Consider the following 14,862-nt stretch of genomic DNA (forward strand, 5'->3'; position numbering starts at 1 on the left):
CATTGGTTTGTGCAGTGCAGTCTCGTGTTCTGAAGTCTCGACACGAGCATCAACTTTGTCACCGACATGGTGTTTTCAAATCGGATGTGATGAGCAAGAGGTGTGTGACTAAGATCATAAACTCAGAAAGAAGGTTTTTACAAAAGGTCTAGACCAGGGGTGTCCAACTCCAGTCCTCAAGAGCTACTGTCCTGCAGCTTTTAGATGCATCCTTGTTCCAACACACCTGAATCAAATGAATGGCTTGTTACCAGGCCTTTGCCAAACTTGATGTCATGCTGTAGAGGTAATCCAACCATTTGATGGTCTATAGATTTAAGAGCATAAAGTCTTTTTGACCCCTGCTGGACTTAAATAATGTAGGTGCAAAAGACTTCCACTTTGGCTTCACTTTTTAGATGAGAAAGTTAGGATTGTCTTCTATATTGTATTTAGTTTGCTAACAGGGAATGAAAGACTGCATAATACTAGAAATAATATTCACTGTAAAGTTGTTCCAGACACTCATGTGGAAATAGGTCGTAATGTGTTCCTTGCAAGAAAGAAGAAACACGAGGCACCAGATGGATTTGATTTATCACATGGTCCTGAGTCAGACGACTCGGTGTTTTGTGGTTCTTTATAATAATTTATGTTCTAGTTTACTCTGGTTATGTCTTTCGTTAGGATTTTCTATTTGTTAGGATGCTGTTCTTCGTGCTTAGTGTAGGTTTACTTCAGTGTCAAGTCTGCGTCTTTGCAAATTGTTTCTTGTTTCCTGTTTTACTTTGAAGGACCATGTCAGTGTATCCAGTTTTGCTTCCCCTCATCTCGTTAGCCCTAATTTCTCCCAGCTGTATTTCCCCTCCTGTCTCCTATTCCCTGATTACTCCACTGTGTATTTAAGCCCTGTGTTTGCCTTTGCCCTTTGTTGCATGGTACCCTCATACTACACTGTGTGTTCTCTTTACCTGCTTGCCTGTCTGTTAGTTTATTTTTCGCCAGTATAGCTCGTTTTCTGTTCAGTGAGCAACCCACAATAAAGCTCTGTATTTTGAGTTCACCTTTGCCTCAGTGAGTCCAGCATTTTGGGTCCTTTTTTCCTGCCTGCCTGCACACAGCCATGACAGTTCATAAGTTAGCTAATTAAGAAGCTGAAGTTGATGTAAAAACAATTGCTGTCAACCAATTACGTCAAATTATTTTGAGCAAAATAAAATGAAAATTAAATCGTAAAATAAGGCAGAGGCAGAAACCATCAATTCAGTCTGGAGGTCATGAAACATCCTCCAGCCATCTTTTCCAAGCTCTGTTCATTGGGTAAATTTTCTCTGCCATGACCTCACCACCTGTTTTTCATCCTGAGAACCAGCTTTGAATACTCATCGTAAATCTGTCCTGTCTATAAATTTACTGAGCTCTAGCTTGACACAAACACAGCCCTCGTTATCTGGCCAAAAACATGACGACATTACCTACTTATATCCTGACTAAACTTGAAACCATTTGTCTCTGGGTGCTCAGTCATTCCGTGTGCTGCAGTGCATCACGGCTGCCGTTTAGATTTGGGAACTGGATCAGTCTTAGAGCAGCCATATGACATGCTATAGCATCGTTGCCAGCTGTCTGTCAGACTCCAGCGCTTTCTATTTATATGCTGTCGTTTACTGGGTGACGTAAACACTCTCGAGTTTTCTGCTGCACGAGCCTATTTATCAGGTTGTATATTCTCAGCTAACCCTGAGCTGGATATTTCCAAGAGAAAGATAAAATTATTTAGAGAGGGTTTTAATCATGCTCAAGCTGCAATTACACACATTACACACACAAGAGCCCAACTGTCTGAATTTAGCATTCAGTGAGCTATAGGCTAATGGGCATCTTAAATTGCTGTCGATCATATCTTGCTGGCAATTACACCTGGATGGAGTAATCAACTGTGATCCCTATGCCTTCAAGTGCAAATTAAACATTCCTGATACTGTTAGCCCCTGAGGGTAGGATTACGTTTGGGATTAGGTCACTGCATGCTTTGAAACAGCCTTACTTTCCCTCTGAATGCATATTTATGTAATAACAAAATGAGAAACGGGGAAATATTAGTGACTCTTGCAGTCTCTACGGCAGTGGTGTGAAGTTTTTAAAGTCTGGTTGAGGTATGTGCTAACCTCATTAATTCTGCTCCCTCTTGCTTAATTAATCTTTGTCGTCTCCTGAAGTAATTACAGCTATCTGGCTGTCTGAGTGTCTACACACCACTGACACCACCTTCCCCCTCATGGCTGCAGCAAGGCCGGGGCTTCCTTTCCATATTCTTGATGCCTGTCATGCTGTAAAGTACTAATTCGATACAGCAGACTCGGGGTAAAGAAAGGCAAGTTGAGGCTTCATTCTTTTTCTCTTGGCTGCTTTTTAATGTCTCAGGAGCTAAAAAAAAAAAAAAAAAAAAAAAAAAAAAAACTCCCGCTGTGCTACTGAGCATGAAAAATTGTCAAAATCTCTCAAAAGTGTGTCCTTATGTCATTTTATTTTCACATGCATTTAGATTTAATTAATTTTGAAAGGAACGCAAAGAAAAGATGTGATAAAACTGATGTGGGTATCCAGATTCAGTAAATTGCGCCCTGAATAACATCATCTCCTTTAAAAAGCCATTCAAATGTAAAGTTCAGAGTCCTACAGGCTAATTAGTCTCCTTAAGAAGCACTAACTATTCAGAGGTGTAGGCTAATGTGAGGGTGATATTTAACCCCCCTAGTTCCTCAGTGGGAGGTCTGCAGTCGCACGTGGACTCCCAGGAGATTTAAAAAGGGTCCGTTTCAAAAGAACCAAGCTCCCCTCCGGCTTTCTGTCTACTGTCTAAGACTTTCATTTTGTTTTCTTTCTCCCTCTGTTCTCTCGCTTTACACGTCTTTCCTCTCATTAATTTTCTCTGTTTGCTATTTTTCAAGCTGGTGGCTTTGCAACGTGCAATTGTGCATGCAGATTTTTTGGTAGCCAGCCAAACATACGCATGCACACTGGGAAAAGTGAGGAATGGGGTAGCCTAAATAAAGTCGCACGTACGTCCTCGGGAAGGGAGGTGTAAGGCACGTCTGAGTGTCAGCTTGTGTTTGTAGGCTGGAAATGTACGTGTGACTGTGTGTGTCATAAGACTTAAAGTGGCCACAAGTAGCTATTTTAGAAGCTGATTATGTGATGTTTTATATATATATATATATATATATATATATATATGGTAGGGTGGGATCCCATCTTTCACCAGTTTCCTGCATTAGTTCAAACCACATGGTTGACAAAGTATTTAAAATCTGGTCACAGATGTGATCAGAAGTCTACCTGTACTTCTCAAGGAGGTTGACTTTTATGGTAATTTGGGGCTTTTAATAATTTCTTTAATGACACTAAAAAATTTTTTAAAAGAAATTGGGTGCACAAGATTTTTGGCTGGATGTTTGATATTTTTATTTATTTATCTATGTATGTATTTATCATTTACGTGATGATATGAAAGCAAATTTGTCCAAAGCAAATTTCTCCCAAAGAAGACAAAGAGACTTTTAAGTGTAGTCCACATATTCTCATTAGAGTTTAAGGTGGAGCTTTGCAAAAGTCATTTCATGAGTTTATCTTTTGTACTTTCTGAATCTGGTTAAAATGATATTCTAAGCCAGACGTTCCCAAAGTGTGGGGCCCGCCCCCTAAGGGGGGCGCAGAGCCATTGCGGGGGGGGGGAGGGCGCAGCATGAAAAGGGGAAAAAAAACAACAACGCTTCGACACTGCTAGCACGGGCGCCCACACAAACACAAAGCAGGAGATGAAGCATAGCTGAATATGTTTCCAAACCAACTTCATTCTAAGCCAAAGACTAGAAAATATGGTGAAGCATGTCTTCCCTTTGGTTTCACCTGCACAAGTGCCGAGGTAGGTCTCCCTGCAGGATTGGTTTGGGAGCAGCGCTGGGCTGTTTAAATCACGGACAAACAGTATCCTACATTCTTGATTTGTAGTTCACAAACACTTGTTGTAATGACTACTCCTGACATTTTGGAGATGTTTGCTCTTTATACAGTAAAGTTACAGTTACAGATACAAGGAAATAACATCAGGCTGATCCTGCCACAATTTGTTCCCCGGTTCAAATCACGGACAAACAGCATCCAACAGTTGTTTATGTTTTTGAACCCATTTTGCACAGAGAGGGATTTTTTGAAAAATGTATTGATAGCAATGTTCAATATTATTACACAGGGAAAAAAAACAACTACATGTAAAATAATTACACCGTGATGCCCCTGCCTTTCTAAATGGAGGGACAGTTACTGCGTGTATATATAAGCGTGTAAAAACCTGCAGATAGAGACGAAATACTGTTAATCTGACTATCTGCCATTCTGCAATTCATCTCATGTAAACAATAACGTGCACACAGCGTGACGTGAAAAAAGACACATACCTTTGATGTTGCATGAGGAACTCTGTATTCCTCATCCACACAAAAAAGGAGTTTTAAAAAATCTCCGTTCTCGGTGATTCGATTGGTGTGGACGAAACAGCTGCGTTTTCAAAAATACCCGTGTAGGTGTGGACGTAGTGTAAAAGACTTAGTAGTTTATTTTCTTACTACCTGTAATTTATTGCAGATTACTTGTATTTGCTTAATTGTTTACTAAATGTTTGAGGTGTGAAATAAACCGCAATGGAGCAAAATATGGGTGTGTGTGGTTGGAGGATGTGTTCGTGCGTGCGTGCGCGCGCGCGAGGGGGGGGCGCGAACATTTTTCTTGTAAAACAAGGGGGGCCCAGCAAAAAAAGTTTGGGATCCACTGTTCTAAGCTGTGTTATATTCTCTGTGTGGTTTATGTTTGGTTTGCCTATGAGTGCTTATTAGATCGTTTAGTTTTTAGCTCTAAGATTCTTGGTAATTCTTTCTTCATGTTTAGAGTGGGTTTCGGTTTACCTTCAGTCCTTACTGATCATCGTTCTCCCTTCCTCAGTGTCTAAGCATCTCCTGTGTTTAGTCAGTCTCAGCTCTGTGTTTATGCTTGTATACTCAGTCTCTCAATCAAGTGTGCGTGTCTTGAGTCTGGGTTTCTGTCTGTGTGTTTCTTGTCTTATTTTGAAAGTCTCTTTTCCTGTATGCATCGTGTTCAGTTTCACTTCCCTTGTCTTGTTATGTCTGATTTATTTCTGCCGTTTTCCTTCCTGTTTCCAATCCCCTCATTATGATGATGGGGTGGCTGTAGCTCAGGTGGTAGAGCAGGTCAGCTATTAACCGGAAGGTTCGGGTTCGATCCCAGGCTCCTCTAGTCTGCATGCCAAATATCCCTGGGCTAGATACTAACCCCATGTTGCTCTCCGATGCATCCATCGGAGTGTGAATATGAATGATAGATAGTAAGCTTTTAACATGCTTGTGTGAATGGATGTGAATGAATTAGTTGTATAAAGCGCTTTGAGTGCTCAGAGTAGAAAAGTGCTATATAAGAACCAGTCCGTTTACCATGTGTGCATTTCATCAACTCATCAGTCTTTTCCTGTCCGTTGTCGCGTCCTCCACATTAGCTGTGTGTTTAATGGTCTTGGGTTCCTTAGTTACCAGAGCCTTTGTTTCTAGTTTATCTTATGCTTGTTTCTTTTAGTGTTCCTTTCTTTTTAGTTTGTTTTCTCAGACAATAAAGCTGCTGCTAAAGTCAATTTTTCCATCTGTAAGTCCTGCGTTTGGGTCCTACCCCTGCCTACCACACAGCTCAACCTTAACACTTTATTCATTCCAAAACCAGTTTTGATGTGTGTTTGGGATCATTGTCCTGTTGTAGCACCTAACTCCGCCCAAGTTTTAGCCATCTAGCGGTAGATTTTTAAGGGGAAATTGAAGAATTTGGAGGTACTTGTCATTAGTCATGATTTCATCCAAATTATGCTATGTAAAAGCAAAACAGCCCAGAATCTTGATGCTACCACCACCATGCTTAGTTGGGTAAATAGCTTAGTCTTTGTATTTAGAAATAGCTCCAAGAAACAACTTCTGTAGCTCTAATTCTCCTTACATCTTCGCTGAGTTTCTTGGACTTTCTCAATATTCTGAGTGCTGTCAAAAAGAATTTATGCTGGCAAAAAGAAACTAGTTGTAGTTGTAGTCTTGTTGTTGATCATTAATCGGCTTTGCCAAGTTAGAAGATAATGTAAATCCTTCAGCACCACTTATTAAAAGATTTATATTTTTTGAGTATCCATGTTAGCTCTGTGTGGGTTAGACAGAATCCAAAATCAATACAAATTGTGAACACAATTCTTCTTTTGTAATCTTTTGTAATCATTGCTGTATAATTATTTCACCTTGGAATAAGAACACGAGTGTATGTAAACTTTGATCACAGCTGTACGTTAATGTTACTGTGAAATTTACGTTTTCGCTACTGAAGATCATAAATAACAGCAACACAGAGTACTGTAAATACTGCTATTTACATGCAAATAGTATACTGTGTATCCTGCTCTGAGACGTCTGCAGGGCTTCTGTGGATCGACTCTCTAATTTTTATTGCTTGATCATTGTTTTCCCTCTTTTACTTAGAAAAGAAAGAGAGATGGATCACATGATTGCATGGAGCTGAACTGTACACAGAGTGTGCATTTTCAATCATTTTTGTAACTAACATAAATAAAAACCAGCCTTGTACAGCCAGGAGGAGTATTTCCTGTCTGCCAGGTGGGTCAGAACCTGTCCTCCTGTGCATTGCTAGATTATGCATTTGCAATGTTATCAGCAGGGGAGCTGTTAGTCCTGTGGCCTGGACTAGCTACCCTGCTGTCAGCAATAGTGCTTCTAGCATCCTCGCCATTGTTGCCAGATTTAGGTCTCATTTTTAAAAAAAAACAAAACACTTTAACTATACATTGGAGATTAGCTGGGCAGTGTTTGTGTATAAGCTGGATAAGCAGCCTGGAGTGCACACAGAATTATATAAATTATCAGTGAAATATGAACATGGGTTAATGATTAAGAGTAGCTATTAGCAAGTTGGCTGTTATGGGTGTGAGCATTTCTAATTATTAGTGCATTATGTATGTTTAGATCTACATTGTAATTCGATCTACTTGAAGCTGATCAGTCAGACTGGTTATGGCCAGTCAGTCTACAAATTTTAGTCTCCCTCGTTTATCTTGTCAGTGAAATAAAAAAACAGTTTAAAAAATGACTACTTGTTTGCTATAAAATTGGCTTTTCAATTCAACAAACAGTCCAAATTGCTATGATTATTTTACTGAAATGATCTATATTTACTTTGTCTGCTAATTTATCAACTAATTGCAGCTTCTATCCTAATACTTTTCTTACATGAACACACCAACATTTAATTGCTTTTTTGTCATTATTAACACATCTACAGGAAAAGACAAGTGCTGGTATAAGCTATAAGCTAAGGTATAAGCCTGCCACTGTTCATAAATGTATTTTTAAATAAGTTTCACACAGTGTGTTTAGAATTAATCTTGCACACTGAAAAGCCCTTTGTGTATTTGTTTCTGTGTGTCGACTGTACCTGCTAGCAGAGCTCGTAATGTCTGCCAACAATAGCAGGTATGCTGATTACATGACTCTCTCTGATGCCAGTGTTCACACATAACAGACAGACACACACGTGTTGTCATTCTGCTCTATGACCCTTAGGTGTCTGACACCCATTGAGTACTGGGTCACCACGGTCTCATTCCCATGTGACTTTTGACCCTATTTGTCTGTTTATTCTCTTACCCTATGTGGATGTGAGTGGTTGCATGTGTGTGTATGTGTGTGCTCTGATTTTACTGACCTTGGCCAAACATTGGTTCCTGTTCCTGTCAGCTGTTGGCTCAGCTGCGTGCCACCTTTATTGCTTTCCCTCGGTGAGCCAGAGGGCTGAGAGCCAGATCTCGTTCCTTGTTGGGCCTCTTCCCATCTCTCCTTAACTGCTTCACCTTCTCTCACCTATCTGCCCAGTTGGTTTAGGTGACTAGGAAACGCAGACGTGGCTACGTCATGGGGAACTATGCTGGTTGGCATAAATGCAGACTTAAGTTTTCGTTTTTAAGGAAAGGGTGGCAGATTTGAAATGGAAGAAGGCCCAGAAACAGCAGATGCTGTGGTCACCCGAGCCTCACCTTGTCCTGCTGATCACCCAGCCAGACCAGCAGCATCCATGCTAACAGTCCACAGGAAAATGGAAGCGAGGAAGAGGAGGTGGAGGAGGAAATTGCTTAACTCTTCAGCCATTGAGCTGAAGGGCATCAGTGAATTTAATAACCATGTCTGTCATAGTTTAAAAAATATTCACTGTAAAGTCAGACTGGTGGTGATTTTCTCAACTTTTTGCAAAATTAATTAGGATTACACTGGAGAGAGGACGTAGGATTGTGTAACAGGAAGTAGCTCTGCATGTTTGATTTGGTTTTAATTAGTTTTACAGTTACCCTTCTTGACGCAACCCAAAAGATTTGCCTCCAAATGGAATTGAACCAGTAAGGTGTTGCACACTCAACCTCTAGTTGCGCAGATTTCAGATAATTGTAGCAATCAACTGGCTGGTTACTGAAACTACTTGTTATTGGTCACTGATCGCAAACAAATAGATCCACTTGTGACTGAGCCATAAGATGGCACTCCACAGTAACATGGGGGTGTAACGGTGTTATGAGACCATACTGTCTGCATTTAGCTGGAATCTTTCTGTTGATTTTGTGAGATTATGATTTTAAGGTTAATTGCCTCTTATACTCAACATGCAGACATTTTACTTTATTCAATAAAGCCATGTTCAAAATATTAGATGTACTTTCTGTTTGTGTTTTGGGGGTTTGTTGTTTGTCTGTTTTTTTTTTTGTTTTTTTTTAGTGGGAATAGGCTATGTACTGGTTGGGTTGGTGAAACCGTATGGCTAACATGGACACTTAAGTATTTCTTTTTTAATCACAAGTCATGTGGTCATTGCAGATTAATGTCATTGTCAGTTTGTCAGACCTCAGTCTGGCTCCTCTATATTTAGGGGTGATTAGTAGAGTGTAAGAACATTTATTTTAGCGTGTGCTGTTTATGTGTCGGATAACTTCTTTTTTTAACTGTAAGTTGTTGGTGGTCTGTGTATCTGACAGGTGGCAGGAGGGGGACCTGAAACAAATTATTATCCAGAAATATATTGTCCGGGCAAACTCATTAACTGTTTTGTTTTTTCTCCAGTTTATTTGCTTTTATGTTTTCACTAACAGTAAAACCTGTAGTTGCTGTGACTGCTGGAAGTCTAGAACAGGCATTATGAAAGCAGTGAGAAGTAGACATTTATGATCTACTTGCCTTGTGAAAAAGTTCACTGTGTTACTCATTTCTACTTCAACCAGCCCATGGATGATGCACCACAGGCTAAGCATTTTCTGCTTAGCAACACAACCATAAAATGACCAGACATTCAACATGCTCATGTAGCAGATAAACCACCTTGCTTGACAGGCCATTTGTCCCCCTTTGTCCCTGTCGAGTCTTTAATCATGCAGTCTCCTGTCACCACGTGTAGTTTAGCCCAGATGTCTTGAATTATAATGCAGGGATCATTCAAACAGTCAACGGAGCAGCTTTTGGGATAGTGCTCCCAGAAAATAAGCCCTGAACATGCACACAGTTTAAAAAAAATACCCCAGTCTACTCTTTAATGCCTTGAATCTTGTTTTGCACCCATGAACAAAATTCATGGCAGCTGGGAAAGTACACGTGAACAGAAGTTAAGCAGCAGTTTTAAAAGCCTCTTAAGGCAGAGTGCTGCAACAGTCAGTTTTATCTTACCAGCATTATGGCTGGAATATGCATATGGTGCACTGATCAGATTATAAAGTCCCACTTTACAATCCCCAGTGTTTTACAACATGTGTGTCATCTCAGGGACAGATAGGCAAAACTGCATTTAAAATCCAACTCCCACATAAAATCTGACCTCCTTAAGCTCTTTATAGTAGTTACATAAAGACTTTGGTGGGATGTATGAAAATGTTTTATGCCTACAATCAGATACTTGGATAGGTTCAGTTACTCAAAGTAACTGTAGTTCCAAAATGTAATTTATGCATTAAAAAGAGAAGTTGTAGCCCTATAAATGTTTATTTTACACAGATAACACACTGACAGGTGAAGAGAATAGTATTTATAATTTCAGTAGAGTATAACTCTGTCCCACAGACCAAGAGACCAGTCAACAACCCCCTAGCAATCACCTGTCACTGAGTAAAAAAATATACATTCTCAAACTTACTGGCGAGTGACTGCTACCTGTCACTGGGAAATTGGTTGCAAAGAAGATGTTGCACAAAAAACCGCCTCATAATTGCTTTGGTCACTAGCTTGGATTGCCATAGTGGTCCATAGTTTGCATGAAAGAAGCCAACTTCTCTGTAACCACTTGCCACTATTTGCTAAGCATTTATACTTTAGGGCTCAACCAACATTTGTCAAAAGGGTAAACTTTTATTTTGGAGGATTTATCTCCAGTTTGTGTGCATTTAATGATTTCACTACAGCTTGGTGAGCATATGGTGAGTATTTGCAGACAAGTTGGTGTCTTTAATGGCAATCTCCTTGCAACCAAAGCAATCGCAAGGAGATTTTTGGTGCAGCACTAGCAAGTGGTTTTGCCTAGCGACTACCAGCAACCTTCACCAACTGCTCAAGGAACAGTGTTGGGAAGGTTACTTTTAAAATGTATTCCATTACAGAATACAGAATACATGCCCCAAAATGTATTCTGTAACGTATTCCATTACGTTACTCAATGAGAGTAACGTATTCTGAATACTTTGGATTACTTAATATATTATCATGCTGTTTACAACTACATGAATGTACTATTGCTGTGATTTATTACTGTTACTGAAGGTCCGCGGCTCCGAACTGTAGTAAAGGGACCTCTGGCTAATACAGTGGGTTCTGTGTCGGGCTCGTAGCCGAAAACTAGCTTTACTTTGTTGTCTGGGTCAACTTTGCTAGCGAGAGACAGAGAGAGGCGTTGAAAGGCTGCTCCAACGGAACTTATTGTTTTTGGAGGAAAACACGAACACGGTGTATAGTCGAGTCTTAATAGCTTACTTACAACTGGGCTTGTCAGGCACTCTTCTTGGCTGCAGTGGTTATTATTATATTTACATGCTTCCAGCTCCCGTTTTTGCTCGATGACAGCTCATACTTTTCCTTTTTCTCCCTCCCTCGCTCACAGACACATAACGTGTATGGCAGTCCATTCTCCCTGCAGCACGGACTACACTGCCTATGATGCTACATTCTTTAGAGCTATACCGGTAGCATTCTGCCTATTAGCTTAGCACAACAACAACAAAAAGGCCTCTCTCACCCAGGAAACACGCAGAGAGAGAGCGTCACCCTGTAACTATGGCAACCGTAACGCTGCCGCCTGGAACAACAGAACATAACTGTCAAACAAAACCCAAACAGTCCTGACCCGCCACAATATGAAACAGGGAAGAACCGCCGTGTGATCCATTTATTTCAACAAAGTAACTGTATTCTAAATACCACCTTTTTAAACGGTAACTGTAACGGAATACAGTTACTCATATTTTGTTTTTTAAATACGTAACGGCGGTACATGTATTCCGTTATTCCCCAACACTGTCAAGGAATGAACATTTTTCCCTAGCAAAGTGTAGTGTCACGGAATCACTGTGTGATTGAATCCTTACTCCATTTAAATAAGTTTTTACTTTTATTCATTCTCGTCTTTAAATTAGCTTCCTTGTATTAAATTATCTGCACTTTTTGCCTCTATCTTTGTCTCCGTCTTTGTGAACCACACTGGCAGCTGTACCTCTAGTATCACGACAAAGTATTGTGTTCATCAGCTAGCAATACACTGTGGTAAGTTTTAGAGAGAAACTTTGTGGCAGATTTGTTCTTTCATGGCTAATGGAGAAATCTAAGCTGGCTTGATGCTGCCTCGTGCAATACAGGGACGTCTGCTGTTGAGTAACAGTTTTGATGGTTAGATTGCTGCAATCTCATTAGAGACACTAATGTCAGTAATGGCAGCTTCAGATACAGTCTGTGTACGTCTGCTTTTTGTTGTCTGATAACAATTCAGTTTGATGGCTTCTTTATAGACTCATTCACTGTAAAATATTTACACTTTTTAACAAACGTAAGGGAAGACTCGATCATCAGTGTAAAGAATTGCATAAAACTACTGTGTATCAATTTCACCTGTCCTTAACACTCCGCGTAGCTTTGGGTTGTTACCTGCAGCCCTTTCAGATTGTACAGGTAGCCCGGCACATCCATAGGCATTTTGTCACAAGGAGGTTTTATTTGTCTCTGTTCACCGTCTCAAGAGTGTCATAGAAATACCAAGAGATGGGCATGAGGAGAGCTGGACAGGGCCGTAGAAGGGTCTCAACTTGGCATCGGGACCAGTATCTGCTCCTCTGTGTAAGGAGAAACAGAAGGAACACTAGAGAGCCCTACAAAGTGACCTCCAGCAGGCTATTAATGTTTATGTTCCCAACCAAACTGTTAGAAACAGACTCTATGAGGGTAACCATATGTTCCAGTTGTTCTTTAGTGGAACCTGTGCTCACAGCGCTGCACTTGCTAGCTCAGTTGGTGTTCTCCAGGGAACATCAGAACTGGCAGCTCTTCCACCGATGTCCTGTTCTCTTCACACAAAGAGTTTGGACACCTGTGCCAAATGCTGTCTGTCTGTACATGGTGCACTTATTTTCCTGGTAGCTTTTCATTACGATGCCTTAAGAGGCTCTGACTCGACTGACTCCACTGATTATGGGCACACTAAAAGCTTTCAAGAGAATTTCTTAGAAATGTAGCAGAATTGTATTTTTAAATGACATTTAGAACATGAGAGGCTAAAGCCGTCATCACAGCAAACTTTTCCGTGGAGCTGGTTGATGATGTTGAAGATGAATCTTGTTTTTCTGGGTTACAGCTGAGAGAGAGCTGCTGTCTGTGGCTGTTAGGTTGTGAGGCAGATTTTCCTTTCTTGTCCTAAATTTTGGATCCAAAGAGTCTCTCTTCATCTCACATCACTACCCAGAGTTGTTTTTTGTTCTTTTTTTATCTCCCTCTCTCTTTTTTGCAATTCTTTATTGGTGTTACTTTTATCTTCTCACTCTTTTTCCAACTCCATTTACCAGCGGATCGTATTTTACAGTATTTATTTTATACTACACTTGAGCTCTGATTACTGAATTGGTGGGTATTTTGTGTAAACTGACACAGTGCTTTGTGTTTGATGGGATTTTGCTTTATATCAGTGCCATGGCAGTATCTGAGCTTCAGTATCAGCGGCAAAACAATACAACAGATTTATTAGAGGCACCAAAACGTCCTGAACCTTAACATAGACGTACTTTATGCTAGTACGAGTTTACCCAGCCCTGCTTGCACAAAATTGTAGAAAAAAAACAAAACAAAATTAACATAGTGAAATTTTAAACCATAATTAAACTAGCAGGGAATGAGAAGCACCAGACCACATGTGGTCTGTCCCATAAAAATTACATTATATAATCATCCGGCTTCTGGTCTTCATTGTTGTTGGCTTGGCTACCTTTTCAGTTTGACACAAAACAAACAAGCTTGGTCGTGCATAACTTGGTTTTCTAAGGAAGAAATGACCAGATTTACTTGTTCTAACTTTCTCGCAACATTTAGCATTAATCATTGGTTGTCCCAGTCAATTAGTGTTGCTGCTGCAGAGCTCAAATAAAGGCAGACAGATCTGGAGCAGAGTGACAGGAGCAGGATGATGAGTGCTGGGTTTGTAGTCTGTGTAGCCTCAGGAAAACTCTGCATCTGTGCTTATGTGCACTTTATCTGGTTATTTTCTTATAAGATTTTATTTTTTATTATAAAATAGTGACAACAAACCCCCTGAAGACAGAAAAATGTGCACAGGCTTTGTACGTGTGTTGTTTTGGAGGATTGAGAGGGGATGGAAGTCATTAAGGGTTGTCACTCGCCTGATACTCCTTTTATGGGATTTAACAATTTAAGATAGCAGATGGCTTAATTTTGCTTAAGTGCTCTGAGGAGTTTGTCTTTGAATATGACATCTTTATGCGTCAGCGACTGAGTGTTCAGCAGATACTTGCCCTTAAAGTTGTTTAACAGCATTGGACTGAGAACTAGAAACACAATACTGAGTGTACTAGTGGTTTAATGACCGCCTCCACTAATCAATTAAGCAGAACAGAAGGTTGAGACAAGTGTACATTTTAACAGAGCATAACGGGAGGTGTTATGTTATATTTGTTCTTATGAATACAAGTAATACAAGGTGTGATACAAATAGCCTGATATTCAATGTTATTTAGAATTAGTCCTGTGGTTTTTCATAGAAAACCAATTATGAAAGTCCAGTCCTGCAAATATCTTGGTGTGCACACTGATAGCACCTTGAGTTGGCATATTCATATTGACTGGGTATGTTCTCAACTCCTACAGAGGCTGTTTCTTACACATACTGGATGTGTATGGAGTTGAGGAAAAAAATAAGTTTAATAAGAAGTGGGATAACCTGCATGGTTCAGGTACCTTTCTGTGAGATTGAAATCAAAGTTAACAGGCTTGGGTCAAGCTGCAATGAAAACGATTGGTTCAAACAATATTCGACCAGCGTGCATTTAAAAAAAACAAAAAAAACCCAGAGAGAATCCTTCTGTGAGCCTTTCTGCATTTGGCACTCTCAGTATGAAGTAGTATTATTAAAAGGAGTATCAGGCGCATTGTTTGCATTGAGGGTGCAGACCTCAATGCAAACTAAACCAGGTTACAAAATATAATAAGATGAGGCTATAAAGTTGCAGGGGAGTCGACTATGTGATGTCTATTG

Source organism: Neolamprologus brichardi, chromosome 17 (assembly GCF_056152115.1).
Source record: "Neolamprologus brichardi isolate AB-2024 chromosome 17, ASM5615211v1, whole genome shotgun sequence".
NCBI classification, from domain to species: Eukaryota; Metazoa; Chordata; class Actinopteri; order Cichliformes; family Cichlidae; genus Neolamprologus; species Neolamprologus brichardi.